This window comes from Argopecten irradians, chromosome 11, assembly GCF_041381155.1.
Source record: "Argopecten irradians isolate NY chromosome 11, Ai_NY, whole genome shotgun sequence".
NCBI lineage: Eukaryota > Metazoa > Mollusca > Bivalvia > Pectinida > Pectinidae > Argopecten > Argopecten irradians.
This window is the reverse complement of record NC_091144.1, coordinates 40626103-40643735: the sequence shown is the minus strand read 5'-3', so window position 1 is coordinate 40643735 and position 17633 is coordinate 40626103. Positions and strand designations below refer to the sequence as shown.

At 33.0% G+C, this 17633-nt stretch overlaps 1 pseudogene; it reads right to left on the bottom strand.

The window, feature by feature from the left end:
* Positions 1 to 1109: 1109 nt before the first annotated feature.
* On the bottom strand, positions 1110 to 15780 carry LOC138335575 (uncharacterized; annotated as a pseudogene).
* Positions 15781 to 17633: the final 1853 nt, after the last annotated feature.

Here is a 17633-nt window from a genome sequence, read left to right as displayed (position 1 = left end):
AGTTATAATCTAATGACGCACTCTTTTCTTACGGCTCACGTTGTAGACTTGCACAAGCCCAGTTGTTTTTAACAAAACTCGACTTGCACAAGCCCAATTGTTTTTAACAAAACTCAACAAAAATCTAATACGATTAAATTGAAATATAAGGATTGAATCTTGCTTTGGTCGATTTCATGGGGTGATGAATTGAGTTGCTCTTGAAACAAATTCAACATGAACTGCTTCCCAGTTCATTCAATTCGTTTCAAGAGCAACCCAATTCAATTTGTTTCAAGAGCAACTCAATTCATCACCCCATGAAATCGACCAAAGCAAGATTCAATCCTTAAATAAAATATAACTATTGTTACAGTCCACTTACTTTGGAATACACTGCTGATCTCGGAAAGTCTATATATAGAATAAATGTTTTTTTTTTCTGTGGATAGTTATATAATGTTGGTACGTCAAGACGGTCTCGTGTCGTGTGCAGGAATGACAAATACAATTCCCAGGTACATGGTACATGTATGTACGAAGACACAGTCACGTGATAACACAAAACAGAAACATTAAATCATAATGCACGTGACAAACACTCTGATGGACACGCAAACTGGACAGACGGGCTTGATAAGTACATGTATTAAAATAGACATTGGTAATGATTTCGGCGATTTAAATTAATATGAAAGTTCAAAATACTAATATTGCCAGTCCGGTAATATTGAAAATGTTTCAAAGGTTTTTAATAAAATGAACAAGCACTGCCACATTTTAGTTGGATTTTTTTAACGCGTATAAATAAACTATACTGCATTTGTTGTAATTTATATAGTACCATAAGAATAACGATTACATGATTGACAAACAGCGTTTTCTTGTACGATAATTTAGACCAGTGATCACCGTACATTCTAGATTTCCAGTTACAAATTATGAAAACTAGCTCAGCTAGAAAAAAACGAAATGTATAACATCGAAGATTAGCAAGTTCACTTAGTAACTATGGTAATATGCATCAATCCTCAATTACCTAAACAGGATGTTTTAGTAATTACGTTATAGATAAAAGTAACATCATCAGTTGATATCAATAATACGTTGTTAATGACAACAAAAAAGAGTTTCTTTTGATATGGTTTATTTATTCAGATATTGTTTAATAAAAGCAGTATTATTATTTCAACCCATTTGAAAGCACTAATTTGCTTTTAGATCAAGCTTAGTTGTATAGCATTCACAATATTAAATATGATAGCAGTATATCATAGAAATATTTCTGGAATGATAAACAACCATAACGTTATTATTGTGTATTATGAATCAACAATTCTCTAAAATACTTTCACATCCGCAAATGCTACCAAAATACTGTGTAATGATAATGAACTATAAGTATACGTTTATTGATGTAAACTTTAGTTGAATATAAATTAGTTACATGATTAACATGGTATTGAACTTATAGATCGAGTCTTATTTTTTTCTCTATCAAAAACAGTAGATGACGAATTGGTAATTTTCTTCAGTTACACAATCAACAAATATCCATTCTTTTTTTTCTGTATATGCAAGTAAACGTTTTATATATTTACCGTACAAGAACCCAGCTTATTTTCACAAATGATTAATTTCATGCTTTCACACCTAACGACTTTCTTTGAATCAAGACATTTCAATTTTTTTATTTAGAGTCAAATAGCAATACTGTTAACTTTATCTCTGGATGGAAAGTTCAATATTTGTGTTTCCTACTACCCTGTACAATTTGCAAATTATTTGTAAAGTTGGTTCACTTTTAGGTTTAGTAACCAGACATGGGTTTATTAAAAATGTAATGGTAATTAATTGTAAGGCATTAAAATTTTTCAAGTAATTGAATGTAATGTGTAATTGAAACACATTTCAATTACATGTAATGGTAATTTAATTAATTACATTACAAGAGAATGCATGTAATGCTCAATTACTTTTCAATTACATTTCAATTAAATGTGATGTTTTTAAAGTACATAAATATAGATAGATTTGTCAGATTACATGTTCCATATTTCTGTTCTTACTAAAGTTTTTGTCTTTTCATTTTAGCTTTAATATCCTTATGATTAGTTACTATGCATGTCTACCAAATAGCTTAAAAACAGTTCTTTATTTAGCATTCTTGATCAATAGTGAAAACAATGTCTTTCCCACCTATGCCCTTAATTGCATTAAATTAGGTACAAAATAAAGTTTGATTTGAAGAACAAGGGGTCTAGACCAGCTATCTGGTAATTATAGATAATCATACCTTGGGGGCAATCAGCATACGTGAGAACAATTGATCATTACCTTCACTATTTCTGAGCAGCTAGCTAGGTATAATGTTAGAATCACACCTAATGTGAAATTCAAAGTGACACTAGGTATATGGCTTAATAAAAGATTTAGTTTCCAGCACAATTTAGTAAAAGAATATACATGTATATATATATATACACAAAAATATGGAGTAAAATGCATTATAATGACTTAAACACATCTATAGAATTTCAAAAGTGGCAAAGTTATAATATATCATGTAAACACAATTATTACCTTAATATTTATTTATTTCTGTTACTTCGACCAATGTAGACTGTCTTAGTATCCGTAATATGTAAATTTCTGGTCACATCAATTTTGAAAGTCTTATAATTATCAATGTAACCTCAAAAAATAAATGTAAACTTAAACATGATTGTATTGCCTGATGAAATGTGAATTATAAATACAATATGTCATACTAATACGACTGTTCTTATCATTGTAATATTTGGAAATTTAAAACACCTTATTAATGAAAGCATATCTTAAATTAGTATACAGATGTACATGGATATGTATTGCAAAATACATGTAATGGTAATGGTAATGCCATTTTAAATGTAATTTGTAATTTAATTAATTACATTGTTATGTAATTAAACCCATTCCTGTTAGTAATAGTAACAGTACTATTAATTGGTTCAATCACATGAAACGGCAAAAAATCCCTTGCAATTAAATGTATAATAGCATATCAAAGGGCAGGTAAATATCAAGATACGATAAAAAAAAACTTATTTACTTAATATATACTCAGTATCACAGTAGAAAAAATGCAATTTCAACGAATGAATAAGCCAAATCCTGGCATATAAATTGAACCTTAATATGAAACACACCCCATAAAATTGTAACCAAAATTGGAGCATTAATATGTATACTGAGGCAATTGCAAATCTAAAATCTCGATAATAAATCACGGCTTTTTGTTTGTTTGTTTGTTTTGTTTTCTGTGTGTTTGGTTTTTTACCATTTCGTATGAAATCTTATTTCTAGCTAGACTCCTGTTATCATTTAAGACATGTCAATTCCTTCATACAAATATACATACATAACAAACAATTTCTTCAATATCTGACTGAAAGTGTATAAAGAGGGAACCATAAATAACATCAATAATAAGTACATAACATCATATATGTTTTATATTTATATGTTATTTATATACGTTATGTGAACATTTATTTTATCCTCAGCATTTATATGAAGAGACTTAATAACAAACTAGTGAAAGGTTGGTAAAATAATTGAGGATTTGTTTTTGTTGTTAATCAGAGTAAACTTATCTCAACATGACGCTTGTATATTAATTAAAACAACAAGTAGTTAATACAAATGTAATGTTACTAAAAGTCTAATTAAAGATAATAAGTATGTCGATTAATCTCAGAAGATGGATGGAAGTTAAGTTATTTATATGGATCACATTGGAATAAAAATGGAAGAAATCAATAATTGAAGGGAGACGACTCTAACATATGACATGGAAAAATCTCATATTTATTAGATATAAGCTATTTATAAGATATACATTGTCGTCTGAAGCCCTGAATACCCTCTACAAAGTTCTTTGTCGTGGACATTTACAGCCTCTTGTTTGTCTTACAAATGGAAAATGGAAAATAAGGAATTAAGCATTAGGCGATCAGCATTAGAAACATGATATATTACCAATATGATTGAAACCAGCTGCATTGATTCGTTTATAAACTACTACCCAACGGATGTAAAGAACAAGCCATAAACAGATTACCTACATAAATAAAGTAAATGTACTATCATAATTCCTTATTGTAATGTATTATTAACAAGTCCTATTTCCTCATTAATATCTCTCTCTCTCTCTCTCTCTCTCTCTCTCTCTCTCTCTCTCTCTTACTGCGACTACTTATTTATCCCAGTGTTTGTGAACTGTTCAAACCATTGATTTTTGAAATTACGCGAATTCTAACTCAATCATAGATTTAAAAACAAGAGTAATTCAGATAAAAATCCTGTGAGTATATACATAAGGTGGCTAACCAGCTCATTATTACTCTATGAATTGTGAATTCTGCAATATTGTAAAGAGTCGAAATCTCGACAAGACAAAATTCTACCCTCAACATATATGAAAATTAATGCATTGACAACGATTATACAGGAATAGTAACATTGTTCACACAAGGTGATTATCTGTAAAACCTTCAGTAGTACTTTACAGTATCATATAATTTTTCAATACACCTGATATAAATCCACATTACTTTGGCCATATTAATATTTCAATACAGAATTCCACTCCAGACCTCGTACATGACAATGCTATATTAATTAATACTAATTATTGATGTTACAGGTCATTACAGCATCTGTAACACAGTCTAAAAAAGCTATGAATTTTTTCTCAACACACTGCCATGTACCATAAGATTAATTATTAACTTCTTTTATATATATACATCACTATTGATGAAATATGTTCAAATGTAGAAATAAGAAATTGATATTAAAAAGTCTTTTTGTCTTATATATATATATCATACATTAAATATCAAAGACACAATTTAATAAAGCATGACAATTTATTGATTCGTGCCCTATCCGGGCCTCGAACTCACGATCTACGGCACCCAATCGCCTAGCCAAACATAGCTGCGCCTTCTACCACTGCGCCACATCCAAATCACACTTAAATTTGATGTTCATTTAAGTTCGTTTTTTGAACTAGTAGTGCGCATATTGTGTGCAGATAGACATGTTTAAGGAGTGTACCTCCTTAGTACTTAATGTAACGTAATTGGTGATTTATGCTTCATATATTCCGCCATGTTGTCTTTGCACATTCATCTATACAATTTGTATATCCAGGTTTATGTTTTAAACTAAATATCTCTTTTTCTATATGGATGTATTCACATAATTCTGATCTGATAACCTTGATTATTATCTCCATGTACACGTAACACTCGTATATCTACATGGCAATTGTTTATGATGTCTGTATATCAATGTGTAAAAATGATTACAAATCCGTTACGTTAAGGAACCATGTCTTCTTGTTCCGAAATGAAAGATTTGTTGGTGAGATGGGAATTAGTTTTCCATATAATGTGACTGTTTCAGCTGTTGTATCCTTGACTTGGCAGGGTTATGCCAATGATAAATTCTTTTAGCACCTATAGACTCCGTGTACTCACGGAGAGCTCTAACTTTGTCCCCGATCATTTCGTAACAGATCCCAAGGATATTGTGAACAATCCACCATTTACTCACTCCCTGGGACCTGTATCTTCACGGTCTGGAGTTGAGTCAGTGCTGCGTCACGTCTTCTGGTATCACCAAGGTCATGGTAGCATAGGAAGGATAGGAATATTGCGTAAGGCCGTGGGGGAATTAGAAAGTCATCAGTTAATGCTAGCTCAGGATGCAACTGGAATGGACACATAAGACGATTTGTCCCTGAAAACTCTACGAATGATACACATGCCTGTTGACATTTGTATAGAAGGTTATAGCCACGCCCACAGTAGAGATGTTCATACCTGTCTTCATCCTCTTCATTAAGATGATCCCAAATAAAAACTCTCCATGACGAGATCACGTGTCCACACATTTCCAGTGTTTTAGTGTAATTCCCGGTCTGATAGTGATACGTAGCTAACGTCAGTAGACCAGGACTAGAACACACTGACGCAAATGGTGTCATAGCTCTCTTAGATTTCCTAAGGCAGTTGTATGTATCTTTATTTCCTCTGGACGGCGATCGCTTTTCAAATGTTTCCTTTCCTTTACATGATAATACCCTGGTCATATGGTAATAAGCGACATACTCATTCATGTCCGATTCTGATTTACAGAGGAGATTACTAAGATGTTTGAATAGTTCAGGATGTGTCGCTGTTACAGTGTTGACCATGGTTCCCAGGATGATTGTCAAATCAGATTCTCTTTCTAACCGAGCCGGTGTAGCTAGTACTAATTCCCAGGCTCCATGTTTTACACGGCGAATATAATCTCCTATTGATTGTTTGAAGAATGTCCCTATTGACAGACACCCCCAAGTCATATTGTGTAGATCTTCGAGGAAATAAAGAAGTTCTTGTTGATTTTCGCCACGGACCTTTCCTAGGAACATGTTGTTTGTATTGATAAAGTAATAAGGGCAGTATGCTGCATTCACCCAAGTGATTAAAATATTCAAACACAGCATGAGACATAAAAATAGGGTTTTTTCTTGCCAAAAAGATAACGGTGTAAATTCTAAAGCATAGAATAAAACTGTTTTGATTACATACGATGATAAAATATCTGCATCCCCATATATCTGTTTTAACCTTGTAGATATCTGTTTTTTAAGATACTTGATAAGACAATACACCTGGAACTGGACATGGCCGATAGAATGAATGAGTTTGCGTTCCGCAGTTACGAAAGAAATTCTCCACTGAAGGAATGGGTCGGGTGATGTTTTGTCTCCTACAGGTACAAGATAACAACCGTCATGTACTATTTGATCTATCAAACATTTACCTGGCCATTCATGTAATCGTGGTCTATTAACCCATTCATCAGCCTCTCTAGGCCAACTACTACATATGAATGCGCTGACATAGTCCGTATCACGACCTACTCTAGTTTGTTCATTAACAAGGGTAGTAGCTGGTCCAGATGCATCCGCCGTAATCTGGAACTCAGCACTATACATATCTGTTAATGACCGCCTATACATCTCACTGGATATGAAAATTAAATCCCTTACGGGAACGATTGATTCACTCAAATGTTTACAAACCCTATGTCCCACTTTAATCAATTCTAAATTTACGTATCCAGGTCGGCTGTGGGCATCTCTCATAATAAATACAGTTTTATCAGCAATATCTGGTGTAGTACTTATGTCCTGTTCCGGACATATAACTACAACTTCATTGTTAACTAACATGCGATCAACGTCCGAGCCACTCATGGATACTCCTTCTGCTCGACTGCCTGATAGAATCATATGATAATGTCATCCCCTGCATTATCTATCTGTTCCCTTACAAGTGTCAGTTTTCTCCTGGTAGCCACCATCTCCTGGTTTCCCATCATCCTGTCAAGGAGGTAGTGCAGAATCCACGAATCTCCGTAAAGTTCCCCTTGGTCTGACATGCTTTTCGTCGTTAAACTATATCCCCTATAACATAAGCAAATAAGACTTAGGGTCATACATGAAGACATAACGAAAGGTATAAAATCTGGGATGTTTTGGTTAATAAATCCTTGTATAAGTGGTTTTCTGGATATTTCGCTTATTTTGAACAGCACATATTTACAAACAAATGCAAAAGTTTTTGTACTAAATAGAAGGTTTGTGAAGTATTTTGAACGAATTTGCAATATTGTGTACATAACATGAAATATGATTGTAGAAGAACAAGCATTATGATTAGGTAAGTTAATTCACAACCAAAGGTCCCTTATCGCTCAATATTTCCTCATGTCTATGAGTGAGGAATGTCAATGCAGCTGTACACGTTCAGATTTATGGTTGGATACGTTCAAATATACAAATCGTCAAGAATCCTCCTGAAAACTTCCCAGATATGTGCTTAATTTTGTACCCTCAACTGCAGCTCCGAGATGTATTCATTCAGATTCCAATTTTAGATGGAGGAGTATACAAGACATTTATAGAGCGATTATATTGAACAGACATTTTATCTCAAGGCATCTGTCCCTGGATTACGAGTATAAACCTCACAGGAGTAGGGAACACTTACTAGTAACTGACCGTAGGTAGGTGATTGTTTATCCGGTTACTCGGACTATTCTAACACCAAACTTGACCTGACATGTCATTATTATAACTGATAGAAGTTGTTATTGGGACATTATACTAAAATAAACAATAAATTACATAATAATTATTGTACACATTATAGATATCTACATTACCCAATGTCTTCAACAGGTTTTGTTAATGAAAATGTGATCATCGATTGGACAATAGGGGGGTGTAGTGATTAAGCTGGGGTAGGATTCACGACACGGGCGTAAACATGTCGGGGTATCGGCTTGATCACGTAGGTCTCCTCCCACACATACGCTTATATCCGGGCCATCGTAAGTGATTTGTTTAAGTTGTATAACTCGTTTCCCAATCGATGTAAATAAACATAATAAAGTTTAATATAAAATTAAATCGATACTAATTATTTCAGTATATATCAGATAATTATGATCTGCTTATTTAAAGATAATTAGCGACGGTAGATTTGGTAACTGTATATTGCCAAAGAACAGACCGCTTATCGGCACGCAGATTATTGCGTACAAAAAGGTGCCAGATATTGTAAATATACCATGGATGCGGACCCAACGGAAAATCTCGTAAGTACGGATTGCCCCATTTATGTCCATACTCGGTTCCAGGTGTTATTCGCGCTATCGCTTTAAATTACTAACCCTGGGAACATGGCCCGCATATGCCGTGATATGAATCATTCATTATCCAAATTCTGGTCATTTGATTGGCTCCGCTCAAATCAGGCATATGCAATCACATTTCATGTCTCAAAACGGACTTCGGGTATAATATGGTACACTTTGTTTATATATTTCAATGACGTAGATGATATATACAATACATGTACGTTCTTTATATTTTGTTATAAATTTAATACTACTCACAACTTCTACATAACTTTCAATTTTGTTAATTATGTTCATTACTTAAGTTTATTTATTATACATTTTTGATATGATATACTTCTCAACCCAAAATAGTCGTCTGCTACAGCACTGTCCTGTCTCTATGCACGTGATGGCTGACATGTTGTACCTGTGTCTTGCTGTGACATATACTGTTGTCTTAGCTGATTATAGTCGATGAAACTATTTATGTGTCTTTGTTGTTTTTCAACACTATAGATATGAAATTATTTATGTTAAAAATACAGAAGACCTTTATATGTGAACCGTATATCTATAGGGTCAAAAGCCTATCAACAGTGACAGTGCATGACCAGTTTGATTTAAATATATAAATTTCCTAATGAGGAAAAACGGTATAAAGCTAGTATATTAATAATCCGAAATAAAGGGCCAAAATAAATAAATTCAAAGTAAAATCAAAATCATTTCTATGGAATATATATTCAGCCACTATAGGGCCTTCTTCAGTCCGAAATCTTTATAAATTTCCAAAGATGACTTATAATAATTATATCAAGTTATATTTATAATTCGACGTATCAATTAATCGAATTATTCAATGAATTGCCCGGAATCAAAAGAAATAAGTGAACACATGACACGTGCTTTTCGCATAGTAAATACATAGTAAAGATGACCATGTGACCTCATTTCATTTAGTCGATTGGACGAGTTATGTAATGCATTATGGATACAAGGTAAGTAGACACTGAAATCATGTTTGTCCATTTCCTTATATATATAGTGATCGACTCGACCTACACATGTGTGGCAATACCTTGAAAACGCTTGTTCGTTGGTGGGCAGTTTTACGAATATTTATTAGAACCACGACAAATGCGGCCGATGGTCCAAGGGGTTAGGAAGCGATAGTGCGACGAACACCTGAGACCGAGGATGATGTCATGAGTTCAGGTTACGGTGTATAATATTCATGACTGATGTCTTACCTAAGTTATCATCATTACATCATTCAGTATTCCAGTTCCACATCAGAGGATCCACACGTTACACAGTTATCCATCAATGTGGATGTGATAGTGACTCCAGTTGGTGCCTTACAGGTCTACATCATTTCTGTAAAATATCAATGCATGGAAAACATTCTTATTCCAGTCATACAATAAATTGTCAATTTTGGCCCTGTGGCGATCATGACCGATAAACATTATTTTTTGTTTACAGATATCCGGGGTTAGGACATCATGAGTAAGGTCATGGTAACCAGATATTGCAATGTTTGAATTAAACATGATCGTTATTATGTCTGCTTGTTACTATATACTTTATACTTTTACAATAAGACAAAAAGAAATATTTATTTTCATATTTGAGAACAAAATCTCCAATGAGAGATATCATCGATAAAGAGTTTGACTCCTCCTAATTTGTATTAAGTCAAGGAAGCAATTCAGTAATGAAAGCTTGAAGCTCTCTATTGTGAAACGTGATATTTCCTTTTCTAAAAGTACCCATTTTAATCCTGCGTTTTAATTTTTAGTTATTTTTCCTATTTCTATTTTAACAGGATACGCCTTGCTTACATTTAATGATATTGTTTTTGAATAATTATATTTTTTTAAGTAATATATTAATATGAAGTAGTTTGTCATTAGTATCATATAACTGATATTTACAATATTTTGAATATTGAGGCGCGGTTCACCTCATCTACTGTTTAATGCTAGTGGCCATACAAGTCACAGTCGATGGTAATTAATACCAAAAGGTATACAAAAAACATGAAGATTTATGTTTTGGAATAATTGATATATCAATAGGACAAGCTAGGGTAAAACACGTGTAGCTGCCAGACATGTAAATTAATGACAGAACTCAACGTAACACATTTCGGTGTTCAGATTTCAATACTATCCGTCATGCATCACACAGTCAAAGGTAATCACTCCCAGGTACGTAACATTCGCCTTTGTCTCTGTACGTATTGAATAGTATAAATTGCATGACCGGAAAGATAAGAAGATTTGAACTATTGTCACAAACAATCGCTGCGAATTAGGTAGTAAATTTTGATGATCGCACATGTATTTTTATATACATTTAATGATATTCCTTAATTATGATTTGGAATGACATGGAAGAGTGATTAATATTTCCTCTGATTGTCCGTTTGAAAGCCATTTAGTGAAGCCATTAAATACCGACTGGAGGTCGATGGTTTTTCTTCGGGTACTTCGATTTTCTTTAAAGGACATTGCTATCTGTAAGGCGTGGAATAAGATAAACTCACTTAAAATATGTTCAAATTAACGATATTGAAAGCATGCACGATTTTTAATGTTTTTTGTTTTTGTTTTTTTTATATGTTTAAATCATATTTTTCTATGTTTAGACTATTTAGTACCCATTAAATACAGCATTTATAGAAAATGAAGTCGAGCGAAAATAAAATAAATTCTTGATATGTGTAAAATAAACTTCCTTTACACTCTTAACAATGTCATTTATGATACACACACCTTTCTGATAATAGTTTTTATAGAAGATTATCTTCCTATCCACCTTAATATCACTGTTATGCTTAATGGGAGCCATCAAAATGTTTTCCTGACAGATTTTCTCGTTATATTTTGAGCTTAACATATACCACGATTTAATAACATCACTCAAGAATTTATTTTTACATTTATTTTCACACATCTTTATTTATTCCGAACCACAATTTGAAAGAAGATCAATATTGATAAAAGTTTTTAGAATTATCTGCCATTTCTCTTTAGTCTGATGAAGTCTTCTTACCCATGTAAGTTTAACAGAATTTATAAAAGCTATGGTATTTATCATTTTCAATCCTCCATTTGCATAATTTTGTGTGGTTGTCTCCCTTTTAATTTTGTCAGGTTTCCCATTCCACAAATAGTCAAATAATAATGAATTTTGTTTGCTTATAAATTTATTATCTGGATTGGGAAGAGATATAAAAAGATGGTTGAATTGTGAGATAAGTAGGGATTTGATAATGGTAATTTTTCCTATACTATTAATAAAGATTTTAGTCTGACTAGTTTTTTGTCAAAGTTAAGTTTTGGCATTTCGTGGAGATTTCCACTAAAAACAATACCTAGCAATTCAAATTTTTCCTTCCCAAACTGTAATTTAAGTTGCGGTAAAAAAGAGTCTTCACTATATTTCTTGCTACCGATCCAAATCACATGCGTTTATCAACATTCATTTTAAGTCCAGAAATTTTTGCAAATCTCTTAGGTTCCATAATTGATTCTTTTAGAGATTTCTCCGAACCGTCGAGTATAAGTGAAGTATCATCTGCATACTGGGATAACAAAATAGGACAATTTTCAACATTTACTCCTTTTATATTTTTATTATTCCGCAGTTTTATAGCCAGAATTTCAGCACAAAGAATACACAAATATGGTGCGATAGGATCCCCTTGACGGAAGCCCCTCCCAAAACCAAAGAAAGAAGAGATATTTCCACCCTGATTAATAGCAGATTGTACATTACAATGTAGAGTTTATAATACTATTTCCGAAACCAAATAAAAGAAGAACTTTTTCTATAAATAGCCACGACACCGATTCAAAGGCCTTCTCAAAATCAATCATCAAAAGCATGCCTGGTATGTCATTTTCCTCAGTATAATGTATAATATCATATATTAATCTAGTATTTACTCCAATATAACGCACAGAAATAAAACGAGTTTGATCATCACTAAATAATTTATTAAGAACGGTTTTTATTCTATTAGCAATAGTACCAGATGCAATCATATAAACAATGTCTAAGAGTGATATAGGTCTCCAATTTTTAATGAAATGCCTAGGTTTATCTGCCTTTGGTATGCAAGTTATAATTCCTTGTCTCTGTGTGATAGAAAGTTGCCCTGAACGGTAGCATAAATTTATTGATCTTACAATAAAATCCCTCAATTTTCCCCAGAAACATTTAAAAAATTCTGTAGTCAATCCGTCTGATCCTGGACTTTTATTATTTTTCATTAATTTTAAAGGCCTCTTGATATGAGATTTCCCCTTCCAAATGATCATATTCTTCTTGAGATAACTTAGGCATTTCATTATAATTAAGATTTATTAATAAATTAACATTTTGTATATTATCTTCTAGATCAGTATTTTCCGGAACACCATAGAGAGTTTTATAAATTGAACATACTTCCTCCAAAATATCTTCTTGTTTTGTTAATACCTTGTTACTTTGAGTCTGCAGTTTTGGTATTATTTCATTACTCTTGATCTTATAATACTACCTTTGATTTTATGTGATCTTAATAAATTAGCCGACAAAGACTAGCCTTAATAATTCTCTAATCCGGTTTTAACATATTTCCAGATATGATGGTCACATTCACCAATTAAGCACAGTAAACAACTCAAATAAGACTAATACGATTCTCGAAAATTATACACAAATAGTTTAATTAGAGGAGAGTAATCTCTTATAGTATTACGGAAAAATGAAGATACTGACAGTATATAAAATATGACAGATATCTTTTATATTACGGATTTCTAAAGAATCCAATTGTTACAGTACTGTAAAAAAAAAGAAGAAAAAAAGGCAACCACCGAAATCCTTATGTTATTCTTAACAATTATATGTATATAAAAACACATACGAATGAATTTTATTCCGGTTAAAATGTTAGCACTTCATCTTCAATGACTCAGAGAATAACCACTTTGTATTACAATGTACAATGTAGTTATAACAGAAAAGGAATTGCCCTGAATAGCGCATATCTATGATATATGATCAGAAACATACATATACATTTGTATTTATTAGATAAGTTAAAAAGTTTCTGATATGAATGAGAAAGATAACTCGCAAGTTAAAAAATCACAATACCATAATACGTACATGTGCATGTAGGTTGAGATAAATATATAGATAAGATACATGTAAATTGTATATTCACTTACCGCATAGTTATGGAAACTATCGTTTGTTTATATAATCCATACGAATCAAACACAATCACACACACCACTTATACAGTACTAAATGCGTCTAACATTCCCTCGAAACGAGCGCGAAACGCAAAACGCAAACGAAATGTTAAACGAAAACGAACGAAAACGCAAACGAAAAACGAAAAACGCAAACGAAAAACGAATAGCGTAAAACGAAAAACGCGTTTCGTCAAGCGCTACACGCAAAACGAAAAACGCAAACGAAAAACGTAAATGGAGTGAAAGCTTGACCGGAAGACCATAATGCAATCATAAATGTCGATCGGGACTACGGTAGCTTAGTGATCCGGATTCTGAAAGCGATGTCTATTTTAGGTTCGCAATTTTGATTTAGTACGATTTATCATTATGAAAAGTATATCGTGTCTTAGAAACACAATATTGAACACAAAAGGAAACAACTATATATACACAAGAGTTTATACACAGGTTGGTGGCAAGTCGATGTGCCTTATGTCCTTACCAACCGTTCTAGTATCAGTACATACAATGTACATATCAATGTACATGTATAAATGAGGTAATGAACTACCATCTTCGAAAATTTTCGTCATGCATAAGATACCTAGACTCTAACGGCGTGTCAATAAAGAGTCTTCGTTTCTTTCCATTCGTCAGAATCGCGAAAAGTTTTCCGTCCACACTGTAAGTGTTTTTAACACACTCCAACTTAAAAGCGTCCTTCAAAACACGTTGATTATCGCGCGTAAGGTCCTCCACAATGACATATCCTTTGTCTCTAAGTTTTCTGCGCGCGCGTATGATCTCGTGCTTCTTCCTCCTTGTGGTAAATTTCACGATGACGTTCCTCGGTTTAGGGCGATTAAAACCTCCAAGTCTATGGGCTATGTTAATTTCCTCCTTCTTGAGCGAAACACTGAGTTTATCTGTCACAAAGTCCACAATTTTTTCGACACATTCCTCTACCGTCTCCTTCTCGGACGTATATGAAATATATGGATTGACATCAGTACTATACACTGATTATTGATGAAGCTCGGTACATAATATGGTTATAAAGAAAATAATTAAACGAGATCTGTCGGTAAATGTTTGTTTTTATTTGGGTCAAAAAGTTATTAATATGTCTGTGAATTGAAAAAAAGCAGACGGCCGAAAATACCCGAAGGCGCTCTACCGATACCCGTTACCCGTTTCTTGACATGTAGCATGCAGTCTACCTAAGATAACATTTGTAAATATTCTGTTATGGTTCATCGACCTATATTCATGTCAGCAATAAAGTTCGTAAAATAGATTAAGATATCACAATAGTATTATATAGATTCAGAGAAGTCATATGTAAGGTCAAATTCTCTCTAACGTTACCATAAAGTCATTGACGTCATTTACAGATTAAGCAAACGGACACTTCATAATCCTATCCGATTGTTATTTTGGTACAAACTACATATGCTATATATCTTTCCTGCGATTAATATATCAATGCTGCTGGGACCTAGGATCCTTCAAACCCACAAGGATAATATTTACAATCGGAATGATGAAAATGACACTTGACGCATGGAATGGCAGGGCATACCGGAAGTTTACATGCCCATAGTTTCGTTTCCATGGTCGCCTTTTTCCCTTTTTCTACCTCCACACAGGAGTTACCGCTTACCCGAAACAGAGCTTTTTCGTCGGAAATACTCCTGCCATTCATGTAATGCAGAGGCTATCTACGATTGTATGTTTCTTCCGTGTTCTATTTACGCTCGAAGTCCAAAAGAGTCTTGAATAATATTGTTATCTAATTTATTGAAAGCAAATAGGAGACCGAGATTATATAGAGGGCATTTTCTTCCGGTTGATTTCCTGTCGATTTAAAAGGGGACCGACAGCGTAGACAAGTTTTGTTTATCCAAAGATAGACGTTTTGATTGAGCTCGTGTACGATACTTATAGTAAATATCCCTAAACACTGCCCACCTGCACAACTGTGTATCGTACAGGAGCTTAATGCTAAGATTAACAAATGTACACCTACCGATGATATGCGCTCCGTTACACGGTGTTTGTGAGTAGCGTATTATATATATTGTAGGGTCCCTGTAGCTCAGTTGGTAACAGGAGAGCTCTACAGTTCTCCTGTTATCTGTCTATAAATGCACTGATATAGAACAATATACTCTGTGGTCAGATTTAGTGATGTAGAGCATTAACTCGTAACGTACACCCATTTCACGTTACAAAGCGAGATAATTAATAATTATTAGTCTCAGACACGGTACGTTTTTAAAACGGCTAAAGTATATTACTGAAACTCTCTTTGGTACTCTTAATATTATATTTTATAATACTCATTTGAAATGGTTACAACCCACGAACAAAGTCCTTGTGGTTTATTTTTTGGTATCCGTTGATATAACCTCAAATCATGTTTTCAGTATGACAGTAATATTTATATAGATGGGTTTTCACTAATGGGATACACAATGACGTTGCAGATAGAAATTCCCATAACGAAGTGGAATGCTTCTAAATACGCATAAGAAAAACATGTTGTACTGGTCGTAATTCCATATAGTGCTTGTATAACAATTGTTATGTTTGACGTATAACATTTTCCTGTGAATAATTTAGACCAGTGTCTTCACATTTTTTTAAACTTAAATAACACTCACGTTTGTGATCGTACTCTATATGTTATTGTATCGTGAATCGGTGACTTACCGGTATTTGTTTCCACTAAGCATTCGGCCATGGTTATATCAAGGTAATTCGCATTTCGCCTTAGAATGTCAGCTAACTGTGATGAAAAGGTATACATACTGAATACAATTACGTAAAGACTTCATATTTTGATAAAACGATCCAGACTTCCTTCCTCCTTCCTTGACGCTTGTTTCTATATTTTGATGTGGTATTCTCCTTTCGATTTCTATATATAATACACTATGAAGATAAATATTGGAATTTCTATATTTCAATTGGATTTTTTTAAACGTGTATAAAAAACTATACTGCGTTTGTGGTATTTCATGTAGTACCGTTAGAATAACGATTACATGATTGACAAACAGCGTTTTTCTGTACGATTATTTAGACCAGTGATCACCGTACATTCTAGATTTCGAGTTACAAATTATGAATTCTAGCTCAGCTAGAAAAAACGAAATGTATAACATCGAAGATGAGCAAGTTCACTTAGTAAATATGGTAATATGCATCAATTCTCACTTACCTAAACAATATGTTTTAGTAATTACGTTTCAGATAAAAGTAACATCATTAGTTGATGTCAATAATATGCTTTTGTTAATGACGACAAATATGAATTTCTTTTGATATGGAATATTTATTCAAATATTGTTTAATGAAAGCAGTGTCATTAGTGCAACCCATTTTAAAGCACTAATTTGCTTTTAGATCAAGTTTAATTGTATATCATTCTCAATATTAAATATGATATCAGTATATCATAGAAATATTTCTGGAATGATAAACAGCCATACGATTATCATTGTGTAGTATGAATCACCACGTCTCTAAACTACTTTCACAAATGAATGCTACCAAATTACTGTGTAATGATAATGAACTGTTTTTTCTGTATATGCAAATAAACGTCTTATATATTTACCGTACAAGAAACCAACTTATGTACACAAATGATTAATTTCATGCTTTCATGCATAACGA